This window comes from Lucilia sericata, unplaced genomic scaffold, assembly GCF_015586225.1.
Source record: "Lucilia sericata isolate MDLA Ls3-8-SP2 unplaced genomic scaffold, ASM1558622v1 Contig000712F_arrow, whole genome shotgun sequence".
In the NCBI taxonomy this organism is placed as follows: Eukaryota; Metazoa; Arthropoda; class Insecta; order Diptera; family Calliphoridae; genus Lucilia; species Lucilia sericata.
The window spans coordinates 109,914-129,744 of record NW_023994715.1 but is presented as its reverse complement, the minus strand read 5'-3'; positions in this window follow the sequence as shown (position 1 = coordinate 129,744).

The following is a 19,831-nucleotide window of genomic DNA, read 5'->3' as shown; positions in this document are numbered from 1 at the left end:
AGATTTCATGAAAATCGGCTCAGTAGTTTTTTGTATGCCTGAACGTAAATTTGGTTTAATAATTTTTTTACAAAAAGTTGGTGTAAAAAGGGGCGTGGCGTCCGATGCAGACCCTGAGATCGGTATACCAAATTTCATGTAAATCGGTTCAGTAGTTTTCTGTAAGTCTCGAATGAAAATTTCCCAGTAAAAACTTTCATTACCATGTAAGGGGTTAAAATGATAAAATTTACTTACACAATTGCATTTTAAGTCATTATTTTAACACGGTGATGTCATTGGAGGCAAGTACTTACCACAAACGATTACAAGTAATTAGAAAAAGTAGTCATTGTAAATCGCATGAAAAAACGTAAACAGCTTCTATATCTTCACTGGCAAGATGACTACTGAATTATAAAGTATTTATATAACATATTACTAGTAAGACCTTATTAGATTACTTCTTTGTAATTCAGACCATATGTAGTAGTCATTGAAAAGTATGTTGTTAGGTAAGTAATTACAATTGAAAGCCATTACCCAGTTTTTGCTGGGTTGCTATAACAATTATATAGAAAAAAGTGAGCCTAAAAAGAATCGTGACGTCAAATCTAGATCTTATATAGCCTATTGTTCCACTTTAGAATAGAACTATTAGTGTTCTAAATTTCATGAAAATCGGTTCAGCAGTTTGTCCGTGAAAGCGTAACAAACAGAATTTCTCTTTCATATAATTATAGGATAAGATATAGGTAAGGATAGTTTTATAAAAAGTGGGCATAGAAAGAAGCGTGGCATCGGATACAGTTCTTATATATAGCCTATAGTTCTTTCCAAGCTTATACCTATCCGTATGCAAAATTTCAGGTTAATCGGTTTAGTAGTTTTTGCATATTGTGATTGCAAAATTGGTGTAATAATAGTTTTAAAAAAAGTAGGCGTAAAAAGGGGCGTGGCATCCGATCAAGATCCTGTATATAGTCTATTGTTCCTATTGGGGTTAGACTTATTAGTGGCCCAAATTTCATGTAAATCGGTTCAGTAATTTTGTCGTGAAAGCGTAACAATATCTATCTATATAATCTACCCTTACCTATATCTTATCCTATATATGTATATATATATACATATATAGGATAAGATATAGGTATATATATATATATATATATATATATATATATATATATATATATATATATATATATATATATATATACAAACACACAAACAAACAGTCTGTTTTATATATATATATAGGATATAAGATAAATGGATGTATTTTTGAAAAATAAAGACGAAAAAACGGTGGTTTTACTATTTAATAAACAACTTAAAATTGTTTGTCAAATTAAAAGTAGTTTTGTTTTCTCTGTCACTATTTGAGAATTCTTCATATTTTCCTAGGGCAGAAAAAAACCTAATTTTGTTCTTTTTAAAGGAATTTGAAATCAAAGAGACCAAATTTTTCATGATTTTGTGCAGAATTTCTCATTTCAAACAGCAAACTCATTTTTCAAACAGCAAAAAATCGCTTGAAATTTTATATTATAGAGAGGCTTTTGCCTCTTTACACCAGGGGCACTACAATTCAAAGTACGGTGTTACGTAATTTTAACTGAACAGTTCTTTAAATCTAATGCAAAAATAAAACAAATCATTTGAAAGTGTCATTCGTTCCCTACCAGTGATTGAGAATGCTGATTTCAGTATAACTTCTCAAAAAAAGTTTTTTAAATTTTTCTACAAATTAGTCAAAATTTCCTAATTTGAGCTAATTTTCAACTTCTAAACTTTTAAGGGACTTTTTGGTCCAGAAACTGACTTTAAGGATTAAAAAAAGGCAGAAAAATAAAATAACTATTTTATCGCTATAAGATAAATTTTGATATCTATTTCAAAAAAAGTCATTACAGATAGAAAAATACTTTTGAAGAAACCCGGGCAACGCCGGGTACACGCAGCTAGTTTAGAAATATAGATATTGAGATAATATTCAACATAGATATGTATTGTGTATACATATATCACTCTGCAAAATGCATTTTGTATCGGTCTATAATTGGGCATAGATCCCATATAAGGTCCATTTCCGATAACCACGTAAACACACATATTTCATAACTGAATGAAGATATCGGTATAATATTAGTAATGAATGTGTTTATAGTAGATGTGAAACACCCTGCGAAATGTTTTCCGAATTGTACCTTGTCTTAGATATATTTAAGCCGTTTATTGTTGAATAAAATTGTGGACATTTAAGTCAAATTTTAAAGGGGGTTTTGTATAGGGTTTATGGTCAAATGAGACCCTATAATTATAAAATTCATGAGAGTCGTCGAGGCTTAACATAATTGTAAACTTAAAAGCCATATTCGTCGGGTTCAGTTGTAAGGGGGCTAGGTGAAATAATGAACCAATGTTAATCATTTTCAATAGGCTTCGTCTCCGGTACCAGAGAAGATGATGTGCCAAATTTCATTGAATTATCTTCAAAATTGAGACCTGAAGTTTGATTACAAGGTTTACAAGCCCTATATGGGGGCTAGGTGAAATAATGGACCGATCTTAACCATTTTCAATAGGCTTCGTCCAACAATAGAAGATCATGTACCAAATTTCATTGAATTATCTTCAAAATTGCGACCTATAGTTTGGTTACAAGGTTTACATGGACGGACGGACATAGCCAAATCGATTCAGAAAATGATTCTAAGCCGATTGGTATACTTTAAAGTGGTGTAGTGTATAAATAGGCTATAAAAATAAGTTTTTTATGGATCGGTCCATAATTGTTCATATCTGTCATATAATATCCACTTCAGAAAATCGCACATTTCATTGATAAATAAAGATATCGGAATAAGGATATTTTGTGTATATAAGAAATCCTTTTTATACCCTACACCACTTTAGTGGGGAGGGTATATTGGATTTGTGCTGATGTTTGTAACATACAAAAATATTCGTCCTAGACCCACCTTAAAGTATACCAATTGGCTTAGAATCGTTTTCTGAGTCGATTAAGCTATGTCCGTCCGTCCGTCTGGCTGGCTGGCTGTCCATGTAAACCTTGTGCGCAAGGTACAGGTCGCAATTTTCAAGATAATTGGCTGGCTGGCTGGCTGTCCATGTAAACCTTGTGCGCAAGGTACAGGTCGCAATTTTCAAGATAATTGGCTGGCTGGCTGGCTGTCCATGTAAACCTTGTGCGCAAGGTACAGGTCGCAATTTTCAAGATAATTGGATGAAATTTGGCACGCACGTTTTATTTGACCCAAGGACGAAGCCTATTGAAAATGGTTGAAATCGGTCCATTATTTCACCTAGCCCCCATAGAACAGAACCCCCGAAAAGGGCTTCTGAGCTCATAATTATGTTAAATATACAGATATATCGATAAAATACGGCACAACTAAGTTTTATAGAAGTCTTGGTGACCCTGCCAAATTTCATAAAGATCGGGCCCCATTTGACCCTAGCTCCCATACAAAGTCCTCTTCAGAAAATTACTTGAATGTCCCAAATTAACTTATAAACACAAATATCGCGATGAAATTCAGCACAATAAAATATTATGTAAATATAAATATATTCCCAAAATTTTATCGGGCTTGGTCCATATTTGCCCCTAGTCCCCATATAAAGCCTCTTTCAGAAAATTAGTTTTTCATCCATAAATTGCTTAAATGTATCGGAACAATGGAATATTGAAGATAAATGCTTTATTATGAAAAATAAATCACATATAATATTCATAAATGGTGTAGGGTATCATATGGTCGGCCACGCCCGACTATACTTTCTTACTTGTTTTTAATTAGGATCAATGCATAATTGGTCTTTGTTCTCATATAAGGCCCATTTCCATAAGTCACTTTTTCCAATATATTTCATTCAATTATAAATATATACGGATAAAATCCGACACAGTGTGTTTTTTTACCCTCCACCGCCATCAGTGGTACATATAAGTTTTTCATTCCGTGTGTAACACCAAGAAATATTCATCTGAGACCCAACAAAGTATATATTCTGGTTCCTTATGAAATTCTGAGTCGATTTAGCTATGTCCGTCCGTGTGTCTGTCTGTGTAAAACACGCTCACGTTAAAACGAAGCAATGGAAATTAACGAAATTCAGCAAAAATATTCATTATTATCCGGTACAGTTTGGTATTGAAAATGAGTAAAGTCGGTTCACATAGGGAAAACGCACATAACTCATTACTAAATTAAGATATCCATATACAATTTGGTACAAGTATTGCTCACATATACAGAAATATTACTATGAAATTTTTTCCGATCAGTCCATAATTGGTCATAGCTCCCATACAAGGTCCCCTCCCGAAAATCACTTAAACGCACATAACTCATTACTAAATTAAAATATCCATATAAAGTTTGGTACAAGTATTGCTCTCACATACAGAAATATTAGTGTGAAATTTTTTTCCGATCGGTCCATAATTGGTCATAGGTACCATACAAGGTCCCTTCCCGAAAATCACTTAAAGGTGCATAACTCATTACTAAGATATATATACTTAAAATATCCATATAAAATTTGGTACAAGTATTGCTCATATGCACAGAAATATTACTGTGAAATTTTTTTCCGATCGGTCCATCCTTGGTCATAGCTCCCATGCAAGGTTCCCTCCCGAAAATCACTTAAACGCACATAACTCATTACAAAATATGGATATCCATACATTTAGCACAAATATTGCTCTTATATACATAAATTACACTATAAAATTGTTTTACGATCGGTCCATATGTGGTCATAGCTCTCATACTAGGTCCCCTCCAGAAAATCACTTAAATGCACAATATTCATTACTAAATAATGATATAGATACAGAATTTTGAAATGTTGTCTTTATATACATAATTGGTCATAGCTCCCATCCTGTGCAAGGTTCCCGTCGGAAAATCACTTCAACACACATTACTTATTACTAAATTTCGATATAGATACAAAATTTGACTGAAATATAGCTTTTGTGTGCAGAAATTTAGCTTAAAGAATTTTTTACGATCGGTCATGCCCCTAAAAGCACTTTAACCGTATTTAACTAGTTGCATTATCAATTTGTGTAGAACAAAATTATATATATGTATTTTGAAAATCCTTAAATCTTTCACACACATGCATACATGTACATTATTAAATATCGTTAGAGCATATTTTAAGGCGCTATAAAAATACAAAAGAAAATGTAATGTTCAATAAATTTTGGAATTGTAACAGATTTAAGCTGTTTTTCTATTTAAGACATGAGAAAACTTATTTCTACAAATATTTGATCAATTAAAAAAGTATTAATATAAAAGTAGCTGGTGGAGGGTATTTAAGATTCGGCTCAGCCGAATATAGCAATCTCTGTAAACAATAACAAACTCTGACGTAACAGTCAAGTGAAGAAAAAAAACATGTTATAGGGCTATATTCGGCTATGCCGAATCTTAAATAATAATTCTTATTAAAACCCATTTAACTATCTAATTTTTAGATAACTTGACAAAATTTTTGTTTCCGTAGTGAGGGTACTAATATTAATGCGTATGTGGAACTAATTTTGATTAGGTTCATAAAATTTTATATTAATAGGCCAGTTGCAAACATTTTAATGTCGAATTTTATCTGGATATAATCATTTAATAATGAATTAAGTGGTATTAAGTGATTTTCTGAAGTAAAATTCCGTATAACGATTTATATAAACAAAATACACATTTATGTCGAATTATATACCGATGACTATGATGATCCTTATATGGGAGTTGTGACCAATTATGGACCGATCAAGAAAAAATTTCGTATAATGATTTACATGCACAAAAAAAATCAAGTCGAATTTTACTCCAATAGATTTATTAATTAATAACATATGTGCGTTTAAGTGATTTTCGGAAGTGGACTTTATATAGGAGCTATGACCAATTACGGGCTTCTCCAGAAAAATTTCGTGATTCATATGTATGTATACAAAACATATTTGTGTCGAATTTTATCAAGATAGCTTTATTTGACAATGAAATATGTGAGTTTAAATGATTTTCGGAAGAGGGCCTTATATGGGAGCTATGACCTATAATAGACCGATCCGGGGAAAAATTTGTAGAATGATTTATGTGTACATAAAACATATTCAAGTGGAATTTTATACCAATAGCTTTATTTATCAATGAAACATATGCTTTTAAATGAATTTCGGAAGTGGACCTTGTATGGGAGCTATAACCAATTACGGTCCTATCCGAAAAAATTTCGTAAAGTGATTTATATATAGACGAAACATATTTGTGTCGAATTTTATCAAGATAGTCAAAATTTCCTAATTTGAGCTAATTTTCAACTTCTAAACTTTTAAGGGACTTTTTGGTCCAGAAACTGACTTTAAGGATTAAAAAAAGGCAGAAAAATAAAATAACTATTTTATCGCTATAAGATAAATTTTGATATCTATTTCAAAAAAAGTCATTACAGATAGAAAAATACTTTTGAAGAAACCCGGGCAACGCCGGGTACACGCAGCTAGTTTAGAAATATAGATATTGAGATAATATTCAACATAGATATGTATTGTGTATACATATATCACTCTGCAAAATGCATTTTGTATCGGTCTATAATTGGGCATAGATCCCATATAAGGTCCATTTCCGATAACCACGTAAACACACATATTTCATAACTGAATGAAGATATCGGTATAATATTAGTAATGAATGTGTTTATAGTAGATGTGAAACACCCTGCGAAATGTTTTCCGAATTGTACCTTGTCTTAGATATATTTAAGCCGTTTATTGTTGAATAAAATTGTGGACATTTAAGTCAAATTTTAAAGGGGGTTTTGTATAGGGTTTATGGTCAAATGAGACCCTATAATTATAAAATTCATGAGAGTCGTCGAGGCTTAACATAATTGTAAACTTAAAAGCCATATTCGTCGGGTTCAGTTGTAAGGGGGCTAGGTGAAATAATGAACCAATGTTAATCATTTTCAATAGGCTTCGTCTCCGGTACCAGAGAAGATGATGTGCCAAATTTCATTGAATTATCTTCAAAATTGAGACCTGAAGTTTGATTACAAGGTTTACAAGCCCTATATGGGGGCTAGGTGAAATAATGGACCGATCTTAACCATTTTCAATAGGCTTCGTCCAACAATAGAAGATCATGTACCAAATTTCATTGAATTATCTTCAAAATTGCGACCTATAGTTTGGTTACAAGGTTTACATGGACGGACGGACATAGCCAAATCGATTCAGAAAATGATTCTAAGCCGATTGGTATACTTTAAAGTGGTGTAGTGTATAAATAGGCTATAAAAATAAGTTTTTTATGGATCGGTCCATAATTGTTCATATCTGTCATATAATATCCACTTCAGAAAATCGCACATTTCATTGATAAATAAAGATATCGGAATAAGGATATTTTGTGTATATAAGAAATCCTTTTTATACCCTACACCACTTTAGTGGGGAGGGTATATTGGATTTGTGCTGATGTTTGTAACATACAAAAATATTCGTCCTAGACCCACCTTAAAGTATACCAATTGGCTTAGAATCGTTTTCTGAGTCGATTAAGCTATGTCCGTCCGTCCGTCTGGCTGGCTGTCCATGTAAACCTTGTGCGCAAGGTACAGGTCGCAATTTTCAAGATAATTGGCTGGCTGGCTGGCTGTCCATGTAAACCTTGTGCGCAAGGTACAGGTCGCAATTTTCAAGATAATTGGATGAAATTTGGCACGCACGTTTTATTTGACCCAAGGACGAAGCCTATTGAAAATGGTTGAAATCGGTCCATTATTTCACCTAGCCCCCATAGAACAGAACCCCCGAAAAGGGCTTCTGAGCTCATAATTATGTTAAATATACAGATATATCGATAAAATACGGCACAACTAAGTTTTATAGAAGTCTTGGTGACCCTGCCAAATTTCATAAAGATCGGGCCCCATTTGACCCTAGCTCCCATACAAAGTCCTCTTCAGAAAATTACTTGAATGTCCCAAATTAACTTATAAACACAAATATCGCGATGAAATTCAGCACAATAAAATATTATGTAAATATAAATATATTCCCAAAATTTTATCGGGCTTGGTCCATATTTGCCCCTAGTCCCCATATAAAGCCTCTTTCAGAAAATTAGTTTTTCATCCATAAATTGCTTAAATGTATCGGAACAATGGAATATTGAAGATAAATGCTTTATTATGAAAAATAAATCACATATAATATTCATAAATGGTGTAGGGTATCATATGGTCGGCCACGCCCGACTATACTTTCTTACTTGTTTTTAATTAGGATCAATGCATAATTGGTCTTTGTTCTCATATAAGGCCCATTTCCATAAGTCACTTTTTCCAATATATTTCATTCAATTATAAATATATACGGATAAAATCCGACACAGTGTGTTTTTTTACCCTCCACCGCCATCAGTGGTACATATAAGTTTTTCATTCCGTGTGTAACACCAAGAAATATTCATCTGAGACCCAACAAAGTATATATTCTGGGTCCTTATGAAATTCTGAGTCGATTTAGCTATGTCCGTCCGTGTGTCTGTCTGTGTAAAACACGCTCACGTTAAAACGAAGCAATGGAAATTAACGAAATTCAGCAAAAATATTCATTATTATCCGGTACAGTTTGGTATTGAAAATGAGTAAAGTCGGTTCACATAGGGAAAACGCACAAAACTCATTACTAAATTAAGATATCCATATACAATTTGGTACAAGTATTGCTCACATATACAGAAATATTACTATGACATTTTTTCCGATCAGTCCATAATTGGTCATAGCTCCCATACAAGGTCCCCTCCCGAAAATCACTTAAACGCACATAACTCATTACTAAATTAAAATATCCATATAAAGTTTGGTACAAGTATTGCTCTCACATACAGAAATATTAGTGTGAAATTTTTTTCCGATCGGTCCATAATTGGTCATAGGTACCATACAAGGTCCCTTCCCGAAAATCACTTAAAGGTGCATAACTCATTACTAAGATATATATACTTAAAATATCCATATAAAATTTGGTACAAGTATTGCTCATATGCACAGAAATATTACTGTGAAATTTTTTTCCGATCGGTCCATCCTTGGTCATAGCTCCCATGCAAGGTTCCCTCCCGAAAATCACTTAAACGCACATAACTCATTACAAAATATGGATATCCATACATTTAGCACAAATATTGCTCTTATATACATAAATTACACTATAAAATTGTTTTACGATCGGTCCATATGTGGTCATAGCTCTCATACTAGGTCCCCTCCAGAAAATCACTTAAATGCACAATATTCATTACTAAATAATGATATAGATACAGAATTTTGAAATGTTGTCTTTATATACATAATTGGTCATAGCTCCCATCCTGTGCAAGGTTCCCGTCGGAAAATCACTTCAACACACATTACTTATTACTAAATTTCGATATAGATACAAAATTTGACTGAAATATAGCTTTTGTGTGCAGAAATTTAGCTTAAAGAATTTTTTACGATCGGTCATGCCCCTAAAAGCACTTTAACCGTATTTAACTAGTTGCATTATCAATTTGTGTAGAACAAAATTATATATATGTATTTTGAAAATCCTTAAATCTTTCACACACATGCATACATGTACATTATTAAATATCGTTAGAGCATATTTTAAGGCGCTATAAAAATACAAAAGAAAATGTAATGTTCAATAAATTTTGGAATTGTAACAGATTTAAGCTGTTTTTCTATTTAAGACATGAGAAAACTTATTTCTACAAATATTTGATCAATTAAAAAAGTATTAATATAAAAGTAGCTGGTGGAGGGTATTTAAGATTCGGCTCAGCCGAATATAGCAATCTCTGTAAACAATAACAAACTCTGACGTAACAGTCAAGTGAAGAAAAAAAACATGTTATAGGGCTATATTCGGCTATGCCGAATCTTAAATAATAATTCTTATTAAAACCCATTTAACTATCTAATTTTTAGATAACTTGACAAAATTTTTGTTTCCGTAGTGAGGGTACTAATATTAATGCGTATGTGGAACTAATTTTGATTAGGTTCATAAAATTTTATATTAATAGGCCAGTTGCAAACATTTTAATGTCGAATTTTATCTGGATATAATCATTTAATAATGAATTAAGTGGTATTAAGTGATTTTCTGAAGTAAAATTCCGTATAACGATTTATATAAACAAAATACACATTTATGTCGAATTATATACCGATGACTATGATGATCCTTATATGGGAGTTGTGACCAATTATGGACCGATCAAGAAAAAATTTCGTATAATGATTTACATGCACAAAAAAAATCAAGTCGAATTTTACTCCAATAGATTTATTAATTAATAACATATGTGCGTTTAAGTGATTTTCGGAAGTGGACTTTATATAGGAGCTATGACCAATTACGGGCTTCTCCAGAAAAATTTCGTGATTCATATGCATGTATACAAAACATATTTGTGTCGAATTTTATCAAGATAGCTTTATTTGACAATGAAATATGTGAGTTTAAATGATTTTCGGAAGAGGGCCTTATATGGGAGCTATGACCTATAATAGACCGATCCGGGGAAAAATTTGTAGAATGATTTATGTGTACATAAAACATATTCAAGTGGAATTTTATACCAATAGCTTTATTTATCAATGAAACATATGCTTTTAAATGAATTTCGGAAGTGGACCTTGTATGGGAGCTATAACCAATTACGGTCCTATCCGAAAAAATTTCGTAAAGTGATTTATATATAGACGAAACATATTTGTGTCGAATTTTATCAAGATACCTTTATTTGACATTTATGTCAAATAAAGGTATGAGCGTTTAAGTGATTTATATGATATGAGCGTTTAAGTGATTTTCGAAAGTGGGCCTTATATGGGAGCTATGACTAATAATGGACCAATCCGAAAAGAAATTTGGTAGAATGATTTGTATGCACACAAAACATATTCAGCTCGAATTTTATCACTAAAACTTTATTATATATGGACCATTTCCGAAAATACATTAAATGCACAATTTCATTGACAATAAAAGTTATTGCGATAAAATTCAACTTATACGGAATTTTTTCGGGCCGGTCCATAAATAGTCATAGCTCCCATATAAGGTCCACTTCTGAAAATCACTTAATACCATATAATTCATTATTAAATGATTATTATATTCTGTGTATTGATAAATCATTCTGTTAAAATGTTTTCCAATTGATCCGTTACAGGTCGTAGCTCCCATATAACGTCAACAACATCGTTTAAAAAATCCAAATCCGAAAATCTCTTACAATAAATTTTGTTAGACCTATTTGCTAAATGATTGTACCCTCACTATGGAAACAAAACTTATGCCGATTTAGCTAAAAACTAGAGTGTTAAATTGGTTTTTATAAAAAGTAGCTTGCTGGTGGATGGTATTTAAGATTCGGCATAGCCGAATATAGCACTCTAACCTGTTTATCAATGAAATATGTGCGTTTAGGTGATTTTTGGAAGTGGACCTTATATGGGAGCTATGACCAATTGTGAACCGACTGAGATCTACGTTGGTAGTATAATTTCTATTCATATTATATTTGTATGTACACAATTTTGTGTTGATACCGATATATTTGAGGGACTTATTAGCGATAAACTAATTTCGGGGAATATACACCTTTATATGGTGGCTATGGGAAATATTGAATCAATTGTTATGAGTTTGAACATACTTGATCCCTGGCACAAAAAAATGATGTGTGACAAAATTCATCGAAATATGTATCTTTGGTAGTTTCTGAGAAAACTACTTAAGAATTGGGGAAAAAAAAACTTTTTTTTTTTTGAGGTAGTCTGAAATTTTTACTCATAAATGTTTACGTCGCGGACCAAACTGTACCGGATAAAAAAGAATGTTTTGGGTGAATTTCGTGAACTTCTATTGCTTCGTTTTAACGTAAGGGTGTTTTACACAGACAAACAGACATAGCTAAATCCATTAAGAATTTCATAAGGGAGAATATATACATATACTCTGTTGGGTCTCAGATGAATATTTCTTGGTGTTACACACTGAATGACAAAGTTATATATACCCTCTATTACCACTGATGGTGGTGGTGGGCATAACAAGTTAGAGAGCTATATTCGGATGAGCCGAATCTTAAATACCCTCCACCAGCTTCTTTTATATTAATAACCTTTTAGTTAATCAAATATTTCTGGAAATAGAGTTTCTCATCTTTTCTAATATAATAAGCAAAGATTTAAATATTTTAAATCTGTTACAATTGCAAGTTTTTTCGCAGCATTATAAGCACGATTTTCTATAATATTTTATAGCGCCTTAAAATATGCTTTAAAGATATTTAATAACATCCAGGTAAGCATGTGTGTGAAATATTTAAGAACATGTAGATATGTGCACTGTTGTTGAGAATTTGTTTATACTAAATTAATTTTACTAAACAAATTACAATTATTTATATAATTAATTATATATATATATTAATTTTATACAGTTAAAGTATAAAAAGTTATAAGTATAAAATTTATTTGAACTAAATTAATATTTTGCCATATTTTGTAAGGATATAATTATTTGGTAATGATTTATGTGCGTTTAAGTGATTTTCTGAAGGAGATCTTTTACGGGAGCTATGACCAAATCGTGAAACCATATTAAAATTACATTTTTGTTTACAAAAGTAATGTTTGTGGCAAATTTTGTATAGAAATTTTACAGTATCATTTCTATATATAAAAGCAATATTTGTGCGAAAATTTGTATGGATACCATTATTTGGTAAGGACTTATGTGCGTTTTAGAGATTTTCGGGAGGGGACCTTGTATGGGAGCTAAGACCAAATATAGACCGATCATGAAAACATTTTACAGTATCATTTCTATGTATAAAAGCAATATTTGTGCCAAAATTGTTATGGATACCATCCTAATATATATTATAAATCTCTTTGTAAGTCTGTTCGTTTGTTTGTTTGTTTGTTCGTCAATCACGCCTAAACAAATGAGTACTTTTGATAGTAAATACTGATTTTGTCTATCCTTAAGCAAAATCATTTTCGATTAAACTACTTAATTTGTTAGAAATATATACTACCAAAGTGCCGTTGCGAAAATTGGACCGGAAGGGGACAAAAGAAATAGGCCAAATGGCGAAAATATGACTAAATTAGTACTTTTTTGCTTTAAGAACGATTTTTTCTATTCCAAAGTCAAAATATTATAAACTATCCCAGCAAAAAATGGTGCTTCCTCGGAAGCAGGTTTGTAAGGCAGAGAGCACTTGTATACTGCTACTACTTCGCATGAAAGATTACATGATTTTTATATGGGATTCCTCGCGTAAAGGCTCTGCATAAGGAATCCAAAATAAGCATATTTCACAGCTTTTAAATTAACCAGATTTCATCGAATTAAATATGTACAAATAATTGTACATTTCGGAATTGATTATATCAGGTGCTGGCGGAAGCACGATCTAGTTGCCTTTTACACAGCATCAACTGTGTTGGTAATTCATGCCTTAAAAAAAGGGATACTATCACGCCTTCTTTAATATGTATTAAAGAAGGCATTCTAGTAATGCTTTCTTAAGCCATTTCCACTACCACCACCCTCACCCCCGCAAAGAAAAAAGAAGTGATAAAAGTTTATGTATAGAAATAATTTTATTTTTTTCAACATGTAAATTATATGAATAAGAACTAAAAATGAGATCATTTACAAAACATATTATATTGATTAATTTCACACTAATAACTAAATATTATTGATTATTCATGTTTTATAAAGGATATAAAATAATAATAATAATAATAATAATAATAATAATAATAATAATAATAATAATAATAATAATAATAACAATAATAATAATAAAATAAAGGATATAAATTAAATTAAAATTAATTCCTTAATTTCTTTAGCCATGTCGCTGTTTACTAATTATGTTAAAATACATTTATAATTTAAGGGTTTTTTATAGTTTTACTTAACAAGTTTATACCTTTTTGAAGTTCTTCCATACTTTTTTGGAGTTTTTCCAATTTTGATGCAGTCTCAATGGATGTTGATGGATTTGTTTTAGTAGAAGATTCCTTCACAGGTCTAGTGCGTCCCATTTTGTAAAAAAAAATATTCTAAAAATGCAAAATATCTAATTACTGTTTTTTATTTATTGTTATTTATTTATTATTATTTATTAATAAAGCCCAAACAAATGTTTGGATGGACCAACTTAAAATAATCATTAAGAGCAATGACAAAATGAAATAAGTAAATGGCTACTTTCATATGGCAAACAAATTAATTTACCGCGTATTTCTTGAAGTTTAAATGTTTCTTCTCTACATACATTTAAATTAACAACGAATATGCCAAGATCCTTCGATCGTATGGGTTCTGAAAACATATCTTCAGTGTTAATAAAAACATGGGCTTTAAACATATCATTTTCTAGAAAAGCTGTAATTTTGACAGGTGTATTATCAGAAATTAAGCAAAAACTATCTTGTTTTATATTAAAATACAAATTTTCAGATTTGTAAAATATTACGTTTCCCATTTTACCACGCACAGTGGTATAGGAAAAAAAAAAGAGGGAAATAATTCGGTAACTTCTAAACGGTTTATCCGATTTTAATGAAATTTGGTATGCACAAAGAGGAGGTGTTGTCGAGTTTAGGTTTTGAATTTGGACCTTATAGGCCAACCAGGGGCCCGGCGGGGGGTCCTCAAATTAGGACACCTCGCCTATGTTAAATTTTTAAAACGATCCTATTTCTTCATTTGAGTTCCGATTTAAAAAAAATTTCGTATATAGAATCTCCTCATCGAGCACTATAAAAAATGTCGTCGTAGCAGTAAATTATCTCTTATAGTTTAGGAGATATTCGCATTTGAATATTAAAATTTTAAAATTTTTACCGTCCTTACTTTAGTTTTTTTGATAATAGCAGGTCCAAATATTTCCGATTTTCGCCATTTTTTTTTATTTGCTTAACAACAAGTTTATATACCAAGCAGTGAAAGAATTATGTAAAAATCATGACTGAGTCCAAAGTTATAGGCATTTAAATTTAAAAAATTAAAAAAAGGCGATTTTTTGTCATTTTTTTGGGAAAAAAGTATCTTTTTCTTTTTAAGTTATCTAAAAAGTTTCTAAGAAGATGTATATAGAATTTATACTTTTTGGAAAGCTGACTTTACATAAAATACGATATATGAAACAAAACCTAAAAATTTTTGATACCGAGGGGACCAGGTCCATCCAAAAAAACCCTATTTTTTATGGAAAATTAAATTTTGAGCAAAAATTCTCAAATCGCATAGTCGATATCAAATTATAGTGACCTGTTTTATATGACCCAATAAGTTCTTAATCATTTTGTAACGGGTTTCGATAACCCCGCCCCTGGTATGGATATAATAGGCAAAAAACTAAAAAATCCCATTTTTGGGATTTTTTAAAACTTTTTTGGGAATTCCGGGATTTCTAATAAGAAAATTCGAAATTTTGATTTAATTTTGGATTTTAAGTAAAAAAATCTACCTAACTGTAAAATTTCATCAAAAAATATTCATAAATAAAATTTTTATTGCAATTTGAAAAATTTGTATCTTCGCAAAAACTGAATAAAAAACATTTTTTAATTTTTTTTAAAAAAAGTATTCCGCGAATTTTTTAATTTTCAAAAATTATATACAGTTTTGAAAAATAGACAAAATTACCTTTCCATTGATATATAACATGCCTACCTAATGTTTTTTAAGTGACAAATTAATTAGGGAAAACTCAACATCTTTTAGAAAATTTGCCTAGCACTATTATTTTCATCCATAAGGTTAACTCTTAAATTTGTTACATATATGGATGAAAATAATAGTGCTAGGTAAATTTTCTAAAAGATGTTGAGTTTTCCTTAATTAATTTGTCACTTAAAAAACATTAGGTAGGCATGTTATATATCAATGGAAAGGTAATTTTGTCTATTTTTCAAAACTGTATATAATTTTTGAAAATTAAAAAATTCGCGGAATACTTTTTTTAAAAAAAATTAAAAAATGTTTTTTATTCAGTTTTTGCGAAGATACAAATTTTTCAAATTGCAATAAAAATTTTATTTATGAATATTTTTTGATGAAATTTTACAGTTAGGTAGATTTTTTTACTCAAAATCCAAAATTAAATAAAAATTTCGAATTTTCTTATTAGAAATCCCGGAATTCCCAAAAAAGTTTTAAAAAATCCCAAAAATGGGATTTTTTGGTTTTTTGCCTATTATATCCATACCAGGGGCGGGGTTATCGAAACCCGTTACAAAATGATTAAGAACTTATTGGGTCATATAAAACAGGTCACTATAATTTGATATCGACTATGCGATTTGAGAATTTTTGCTCAAAATTTAATTTTCCATAAAAAATAGGGTTTTTTTGGATGGACCTGGTCCCCTCGGTATCAAAAATTTTTAGGTTTTGTTTCATTTATCGTATTTTATGTAAAGTCAGCTTTCCAAAAAGTATAAATTCTATATACATCTTCTTAGAAACTTTTTAGATAACTTAAAAAGAAAAAGATACTTTTTTCCCAAAAAAATGACAAAAAATCGCCTTTTTTTAATTTTTTAAATTTAAATGCCTATAACTTTGGACTCAGTCATGATTTTTACATAATTCTTTCACTGCTTGGTATATAAACTTGTTGTTAAGCAAATAAAAAAAAATGGCGAAAATCGGAAATATTTGGACCTGCTATTATCAAAAAAACTAAAGTAAGGACGGTAAAAATTTTAAAATTTTAATATTCAAATGCGAATATCTCCTAAACTATAAGAGATAATTTACTGCTACGACGACATTTTTTATAGTGCTCGATGAGGAGATTCTATATACGAAATTTTTTTTAAATCGGAACTCAAATGAAGAAATAGGATCGTTTTAAAAATTTAACATAGCCGAGGTGTCCTAATTTGATGACCCCCCGCCGGGCCCCTGGTTGGCCTATAAGGTCCAAATTCAAAACCTAAACTCGACAACACCTCCTCTTTGTGCACACCAAATTTCATTAAAATCGGATTAACCGTTTAGAAGTTACCGAATTATTTCCCTCTTTTTTTTTTCCTATACCACTGTGCCACGTTTGATTCCGTTTTCGACCGTATTTTTTGTCAATGGTATTTTGGAAAAAACATTAAACATTTGTTGCTCAATGTGTTGAGACTTTTTATACCCTACACAACCATCAGTGGTGATAGAGGGTATATATAACTTTGTCATTCCGAGTGTAACAACAAGAAATATTCATCTCAGACCCAACAAAGTATGTATATTCTTGGACCTTATGAAATTCTGAGTCGATTTAGCTATGTCCGTCTGTCCGTCCGTCTGTCTGTCTGTATAAAACATTCTCACGATAACACGAAGCAACAAAAATTAACGAAATTCACCCGAAATATTTATTATTGTCCTAGGCAGTTTGGTATTGAAAATAAGCAAAATCGGTTCACACCGGGAAAAGTTATGATTCAAAATTTGAAACAACCTCGAAAAAATAAGCATTTTTTACACATTCTGATCTAATTTTCTCGAAAACTATGCAATATAATTCCATGAAAATCACCACACATTCGTTTCTACACAAGGGCTTGAGTCCTGCTGAAAATTGCCAAAATCGGTCAACAATTTCATATACCTCCCATACAAAAGTACATATTCCCGGAAAATGGGTTTTTTGTTAATAACTTCCCTCACAATGTCGAAAATTTTACAAATTAAAATCTTATGTGAATAGAATTCATTCAGAGAAAAAATTTTCTGGATCGGTCCATAATTGGACATAGCTCCCATACAAGGTCCCCTCCCGAAAATAACTTAAACGCAAATAATTCATTACTAAATTAAGACATCCATATAAAATTTGGTACAAGTATTGCTCTCACATACAGAAATATTACTGTGAAATTTTTGTTCCATCGATCCATAATTGGTCATAGCTCCCATACAAGGTGCCCTCCCGAAAATCACTTAAACGCGCATAACTCATTACTAAATTAAGATATCCATATAAAATTTGGTATAAGTATTGCTCATACGCAAGGAAATTTTACTGTGAAAGTTTTTTCTGATCGGTCCATAATTGGTCATAGCTCCCATACAAGGTCCCCTCCCGAAAATCACTTAAACGCGCATAACTCACTACTAAATTAAGATATCCATATAAAATTTGGTACCAGTATTACTCATATGCACAGAAATATTACTGTGAAATTTTTCTCCGAGCGGTCCATAATTGGTCATAGCTCCCATACAAGGTCCCCTCCCAAAAATCACTTAAACGCATATAACTCATTACAAAATTGAGATATGCACATAAAATTTGGTACAAGTATTGCTCATATGCACGAAAATATTACTGTGAAATTTTTCTCCGAGCGGTCCATAATTGGTCATAGCTCCCATGCAAGGTGCCCTCCCGAAAATCACTTAAACGCGCATAACTCATTACAAAATTAAGATATCCACATATGCACGAAAATATTACTGTGAATTTTTTTCCGATCGGTCCATAATTGGTGTTCAAACATATTTGAACATATTTTAAAATCTTATTTTGGTACATGGGTTTGGTCATAAAAACTATTCGATTAGTTCAATTGAGTTACAAATAAATATTTATCGCTTAGTTTTTTATGACAACCTCTAGTAATGATAAGAATGCTAGTGTTAAGATGCATAATAATTCTCTTGTTTATGTAGCGCATAGACATTATGAGATATAATTAGAAATAGAGCACATTCTTATCACTAGCGCACTTGAAAACCCACCCTTAGATGGGAATATGAAACTGATAAGATTGAATGCATAAAAAGAGTGCATGAGGTCTTATCTTAGTTCTAAGTTAGTTTTAAGATTTTGTTTAATAGTTCTTAAGTTTTTAGTTTTATAAAGAATCCAACGAGTGCCTTACAACCATTCGCGTTCTTTTAACATTCAGAGTGTTCATCGAGATTCGGACGAGTGCTTTACAACCACACGCCGTCTCGTGACATTCAACAATAAAAGTATATATTTGTTTTATATATTTATATACATGGTCCTTCGAACCTGGATCAGTGCTGTGGACTGATTCACTTAAAAAAGGAAACAATTTTTACATTTGGTCCTTCGACCCCGATCAGTGCCGTGGCCAGGTTCACTGTTCGTGAAAAAAGCGTCAATCTCGGCTTCAACAGAGATTGAATTAGAAACAGCTAATTATAAATCTAATATATATAACAAGTATATTAAAAAATAAATAAAATAAATACAATATGTCGACAACAATAGAAGAAGACCTAGAAACAAGGCTACGGAAGTACATGGAATCCATGATTATCTCCATTGAAGAAACGATGAGAGATGAGTTGCTGATAATGCTGCAATCTGCAGAGCAGCAAATTAAAGCACCACTTAATGAAAATGCTCAAAAAGAGCAAAGAGCTCCAAGAGAGCTAGAAGAAACTCGAACAGAGTTGAAAAGAGCTCCAAGAGAGCCTGAAAATGCTCAAAAAGAGCAAAAAGTTCCAAGAGAGCTAAATCTGGCTTCAATGCCAAAAGAGGTTCCACGAGAACCGAGAGAAGCTTCAAGAGAGCTAGCGGATGCTCCAAAGAAGGACAAGGCGCCAAAATATAAAGAGAAGGTTTCAAGAGAAACAAAAAAAGCTCCAAAAGAGCTAAGAAAGGCCAAAGAGCCAAAGGAGGTTCCAAGAGAACCAGTAAAAACTCTACGAGAGTTAAAGATG